Genomic DNA, 7,141 nt, shown 5'->3' with positions numbered 1-7,141 from the left:
AAGTTTAATTTCATCCATCCATTCATTCTCTGACAGTCTTAAAATCCCTGAACTGTCACCCCCAAGATGCTTACATGTTAGTTCATGGCTCAACGTGGACACCAGTGTCATCATGACACTTAATGGGTTAACTTAATTGAAAACCTTTGCAAATAAATACCACTTTTTGTATTACAGTGTACTATGTTGGTTTGTATTGTATTATATCTTTTTTTCCCTCCGTTTTCCATTCAGCTTGTTATCAATTAACCCTGACTAAATAGGATAATTGAAGGTCAGCTTAAAGTAATTTTGAGGGAACAATTGAATGGTTGTATAAAGAGTTGATGCATCTATATTACCAATAAACTAAAGAAGATTGTAGAGGTTTGGTAAAAAAAAATTCTCACAACGAAGATGGCAACATAAGAAGATGCATCACGACCAGGTTTTGAAGTCTTTTTTATTTATCACTTTTCTTTGTTAAGTAAGAGAAATGGAAAAGAGCAAGAAGTCATGATGTTATAAAACATCATTTGCAAGTATCCTCATTTGAAAAAATGTTTTCCTAAGTAATGACAGAATCTCTCAGCCCTTATTTGGAGGATGTGAGTCATTCCCCATACAGAAGCTTCCTACTGCTGTGAAATTCCTTTGATTTCTTGTCCTGCTTTCATTCAGTCCCCTCACTAGTGATGTTAAAGGCTGTTTTAACCATCCATGCCCAGCATTTATAATGTCTTCCCTATACAACGTTGACTATGGTTAATGATGTGAGCTAAGGATCATTACCTTAAAATGGAAGCCGTCCTTTTTTCACCTTTTGCATTTTAACAGTAATAACCCAGGATTTAAATCCCTTCTTCCTTGAAAATTACTTCTGCCAGTCTGCAAATCTACATCGAATATAAATGTTTTAGTTTCCTCTCTATTTTTTTCTTTAGACAGCAAATGAAGACAAATAATCTTTCAGATCAAGACTTAAATGTAACTATTTGGAGTAACAAAACACAAAAGATAAAGTCGTGGCTGCTTCAGTTCCTTCCACATATGCTTTGGCACTTTTTCATATCCTTCTCCTTTATCTCATTCTTGTCTTATTTTTACTTAAAAAAAAAAAAAAAAAAATATATATATATATATATATATATATATATATATATATATATATATATATATATATATATATATTTGAATATATATATATTCAAAGTCAAAGCAGTAATTTATCTGAAGATACAGTAGCATATTGAAATTTATTGAAAGATTGAAAGAAATACACATCAAGAATTTACATTATAGAAAATAGTTTGTTACAAAACAGTCTAACAGTTCCCATAAAATAACCTTTGCATTTTTGCAGTTTATATTACTTATAGTTTCATTTTATCTGAGTATAATTCACAAATATTCCATTATTTACCAATATTGTGTAAAAAAAATTAAAAAAAATAAAAATATTAAAAATTTATTGAAAAAATGGTAATGTCATGAGTTGTGGTAAGTGGTGGTGAGAACGAACGCTGACGACCCAGGTTGTGATGAAGAAGATGAATTTAATGATCAATGTAGCTCAAAACAGTCCGGATCAGGCAGCACGGCATAGACAATAGCACACAGCTGAATACCGGTAGCCTCAGGACTTTCCAGTTCAACTGAGAACTACTGACTAAGACGACAACTGACTAGGACAACAGATGGGCTTAAATACACAGGGAGGGTAATCAAGGAATGAGACACACCTGGGAAGCAATCAACGGGGAAGACGCAGAAACAGAGACTCAGGACAGAAACTGAACACAGAAAAAACCTTAAAATAAACAAACAGAAACACGGATCATGACAGGTAAACTCATTTGCAGACAAAATTGTTGTTTCATTAGAGTGCATATTAATATGAAAATGGATAACATTTGAGGCAATTATTGTGTGTTGTTTAGCAGTACAATTCTACCACTTTATAGTGGTTAACTATAAAATTAACTTTATTAACTTTAAAATTAACTAAACAAGTTAATGTGATAACAAGTGATGCTATTATAAATAGGACATGACACAGATGTCAGTTTCCCTTAGTTGCCCCTCCTCAAAATGGAAAAGACAAGAGAACATAGCGTTAAAGTAAGGAAGATGCGTGTTTGAGAACCCCAGTAAGTCTACAACTCATAATGTGAACAAAAATAAATCAATCAAAACCAAGATGACTCCCATGAGAAAACATGTAGAGGCAGACTGCAACCTGCCCCTGATTGGCTAAGGAGACAGCTAAATGATCACTGGAATTCAAAGCGGGTCAACCAAGCTCTCCCTCATTTAAATATAATTACAATCATTTCCACTAAAGACAGGCTTGGGGCTTTCACTGTATGAAGCAGCCTGTTTTTTTTTTTGTTTTTTTTTTGTTCCCCTGACAGGGAAATAATCAGTATTAAGTTGTGTCTTGCCTACAGTCCAATAGTTAAGTTCGGGGCAGAACGGCATCACTGACAAGCGGTTAGCCTCAGTTATTAAAGTCTGCTCTGGAAGGCAGACAAATAAGCAGCAACATAAAGAGAATGTACCATCATGAGTCTGCAGATGCGTGTACATTTAAATATGTGTGCAGTACTACTAAGGCGGGCTAAAAGGGTGTGTTTCTCTGTCTGGTCGTGTGCACATGCTAGTGTTTGTTCTGCAGCCTGAGAGGTTCAGGGGGTCAGCAAAGCGAACTGGCCTGCCATTGTTTAAAGGAAATCGCATCTCACGCATGACTGTAGGATGATTATTTAGGATGATGGGACATCAGGGAGCACACAGACACACACACACACACACACACACACACACACACACACACACACACACACACACAACAGGATGAAGACACATAGGAGACAAGCTGGGAACAGTACATGACAGGAGGGTGTGTGATGTAAATAACATGTGAACACCATCAAAATAGCTCCAACCGACAGCCACCCAGTCCTTTATGACAGCTACAGGCTGACTGCAAAGCACAACTTGTCTTACTTAGGAATCCAGGCTGACAACGGCTCAGTGGGATTTTTGGATCTGCACATGTGCTCTGACAGTTAAAATGTAATTTTTACTTCATGACTTGCATATCTGGGTAAGAAAAGAATATTTTTTCAAGAACTTTTTGCAGAAAATGACTTTTGACGTGTCCTTTTTAATACATTTGTTTATGTGTAAAAAAAAAAAAAAAAAAAGAAACACCAAGGGAGATGGGAGGTGACGTGTCATATCTGGAAGAAGGGAATTTGTTTGGGTGTGTCTTGGCCATTTGATCTTAGGAGTGCAACAGCCTGTGTGAATCAATGCCGCCTTTTCTGGCACTTTGAGCTGCATCTTGCGCAGCTTTCCTTCAGAAGCTTCCTTCACTTGAGAAGAAGAGAATCAAGGTTAGGCTTAAAAAGCTCAGGCTTTGGCAGACAAAGCTGCCGGCTACACGGCGTTTAGCCAATAATGATACTGTGCATGTGCATATGCAAGGAAGCCTGGTCCCCAGGGGTTTTCTTGCCTACAACCTAAAAGATGCAGTGACGTTTTTGTCTCCCAATCAACGGACTGCGTTGTGTGATGTCAGTAGCTCCACCCTAACGTACCATGCAGTTGTCTTATGGACCTATCAAACCTAAATATACAACCAGAAGTACAATGAAATGGTTTAGATCAAATAATAATGTCTTATAAACCTGTGGTACATTGCAAAATGCTAAAGAAAGCTTGAAGATTTTCTATTTGTTTAGTTTAATGAACTATTCAGAAAACTAACGCATTTGTGTGTAATGTCAGGGTCATAATCAAGACAATAATCTTTTGCACTTAGTAACAGAAAGAGAATGTTTTTTTTTTAAATTTAGACATGTATTATTTATGGTTACTGTTTATTTTATGATAAATTGAATATAGTACTCATGGTACTATACTCTCTTGAAGCTCTTTGGAAACAGTCCACCGTTATTTAAAATGTTTGAGGGGTTAAATCAACCCACAGCAGTTTTGGTTTCAATTCATGTCTTAGCTAAAACAGGAAAAGTCCATAAAGAAAAGTAGAAACAGAAAATCTTAGACGATTAAGACGTATGGGAGTCCCATAAGAGGAGATCCAGGGCGATATTTATGCTCCTTAGATGACTGAGAGTTCACCAGAACACCTGGGTGGAAAAGGCAGTGGACTCCTGGGGAGCAGATTTGGAAGGTTGTGTGTCATCTATAACTTTTCCAGAGGGAGAGAAGCCAAAGGCCAAGCTTGTAAACACTGAAAGTGAATCTGAAATTCTTGCATGTTGGAGACCCTTCAACATCGTGGTCAAATGCAACATGGGACCTGGGTCTAACATCATACAACACAGAGTTTATTTGCAGTAACAGTTCTATTATCTGGAGTAGTAACAAGAAGATGGCATCACCTTGAGCTTTTCAGAAATTTGAAAGCACTTGGAGGGGTTTGTGGCAAACAGCTAGTCAGACATAGATTGTTTTAGCTGACATTTGCAATAAAAAAAATTATTCAAAATGGAAATGTAACTTCAGTGGGAAACAGCATCATGTTAAGGGATATTGACAGTCCACAACTCCACAACAATGTTACATTTTGTACTATTTTCTCTCTTTTTTTTTTTTTTTTTACTGAATAATGTCTGTTTCCACGTGGAGCTATGTTAATTAAGCACTGAATCATTTGCGACTTGCCAGTGATTTTTGATTTTCCACCAGTTTTACCACAAATACCAAAAATATGTCCATATTTTTACAACACGTAAATAAACTATTACTGATAATAAAGTTGCAGACCCAAAGATAGTTATTTTAATTAACTCTGTACTTAACTGTTGCTAAATTCTTGGTTTCTTGCTCAGTATGAAAGATTGTTGCAAAATCTATTTGGTGCAGTAAACGTCCTTATATAAAGATTTTTTACAAATCTTCATTAAATTAACCTGATTTGATTGTGCTGTATGATAGTTTGTGTTGAACTGGACTGTGTATAACATATTCTCATGTATCTGTAATGGAATTAATTGGACTGATCAGTATGTGATTTGGAATTAATTGGATTTTATAAAATCAGGATATTGATTGTTAAAATGCATTGAGATATAATTTGTTGTAACATGAAGTTGAAAGCTTTTCAGATATTTGTTAGTAAATCATTAAGATCACATAAGCCTAATTTTAAAATAACAAGAAGGTTTGAACTGTTTCTTTATCTGTAACAAGTTATTCACAAAAAATAACAATCTAACATTGCCACTCTCCTGATTTTTTTCACTAACTGTTTAGTGCTATTGTTTTTTATATGTATGTTTCAAAATGTTGTTACCAGTATACAACTATCAAGATTAAATTCCTTCCACCTGCCTTCAGTGGATTTTAACTTGCCTTAAACTACATGTTTTTTTTCTTCAGGTTTCAGACTGAAAAAAAAAAAAACAACTGCTTCGGAAATGTCAGATGTATCCAAAACCTTTCAACAGTTTCCTGAAATACACCTGGGGCAAGGTGATGATCCAACTTCAAATATGTTCTCCTCTCATATATAGCTTAAAAATAAAAGAAAAGGCAGGAAGGACACAAATGAGGACAAAAAACTCAATATGGCAATTCTCATTTTAGGAAGATGGTATGGAATTTTCATATTGTCCTATAATTCTGTTTTGTATAATTTGTGTGCTAATTTTTGGACTATTGACTTAAAAACATCTTAGGTCTACTTCATCAGGCACATACCACTACATTTTTCCCCTAAATGTCATCAGGGACGGGGAGTGGATGTTTTTCTATTAGTAGATGTAGAATGAGGCGCAGTGGGAGGGATATTTGCTTGGACCAATTAAGTCTGTCATTAACTCCCAACAACACACTAAAACACACACACACACACACAAAGGAAAAGGTACACACACAATATTTAACACATTTAATTTAACACTCTGTTAGTCTCTGTTTGTGGGTGTGTGTGTGCCTCTTCCTGTATGAAACCTGTTGGCAGTGAAAGGGGACTGTGAGGAAGATCCTTCTTCTGCTTTCGTCCCTTCTGTTTCTCACTTTAGGATTAGTTGAACACTGGGAATTTATATGGTGGTGTGCGTGTGTATGTGCGTGTGCGCGTGCGGGTGTGTGTGTGAGTCTTCAGCTTCAAGGCCTTCATTTTTTTCAGTGTTTCACCCAGAATAACTGTTTCTGCTCAGTCATGCAGCTTCAAGCACTGACACATTTTAGCTTTATTATCATGTCAGAGTAATATTCAGTGCCTCCTCTGATTTGTGTGATGTGTGATATAAGTGACACGCTGTTGGCCAAACTTAAAACCCCTTCAAAACAGCATAAATTCACTTAAAAAAAATAACTCTTGTAATGGAGCCCAGAAACAATACTTAATGATGTTTAATTGGGACATTAATGTAATTGAGCATTTTTAGCAACAGAGAAAATCCCAGTTGCACTTAAAAAATGCAAACACCCTCATGCCCCCCATGACAGTCAACTTGGAGTTAAGTGCCTTGCCCAAGGGAACACCAACATGTGGCAGGAGGAAGATGGAATCGACCCAAAACCTTCAGATCACAAGACAACTACTCTGCTTGTTAGGCTGAAGCCCCACAAGCAGGGGGCTAAATTAAAATAAATGGAAAGGGTGTAATGCTTTTTGTTTAGAAAGTTTTCATAAATTAATATAAAATTGAATTGAAGGAGACAGAGTTTTTATGAGTATTTTTCACCATAATTTGTATAAATTAATAGCAAGACAAATGGAATGATATACAATACGTAGTTGATTTTTTTTCTAGGTACAAAAGGGAAAAAAGGAAGGGATGAAATGGTAAGGTGTAGACTTGGAACAAAGGTGGGAATTTAAGACGTGGAAAATTGACTTGCAGTCCTTTTATACAACTGAAGCTCTCTGCTTTATAGAGCTCCACAGACAGATCAAAAATTGGTATCTTAGAATGTCAACTTTAAAAAGGTAATCTAAAAATCCTATCAAAAAGGCTATTCACATGTGCTTAAGAACTACAAACACACCAGATTGCTTCTAGAAAGAGTACTGAAGCTTGCATAAGTCCATGGATGAATGCTTAAGCAACCACAGGGCATATTGTATTGGAGATAAAACTTTGTATTCATCTATGTTTTGTTAAGTGGTGACAAAATCAAT

This window comes from Poecilia mexicana, unplaced genomic scaffold (genome assembly GCF_051168715.1).
Source record: "Poecilia mexicana isolate PSO_F unplaced genomic scaffold, ASM5116871v1 scaffold_2, whole genome shotgun sequence".
NCBI lineage: Eukaryota > Metazoa > Chordata > Actinopteri > Cyprinodontiformes > Poeciliidae > Poecilia > Poecilia mexicana.
The sequence above is the reverse complement of the archived record's forward strand: the minus strand, read 5'-3'. Positions refer to the sequence as shown.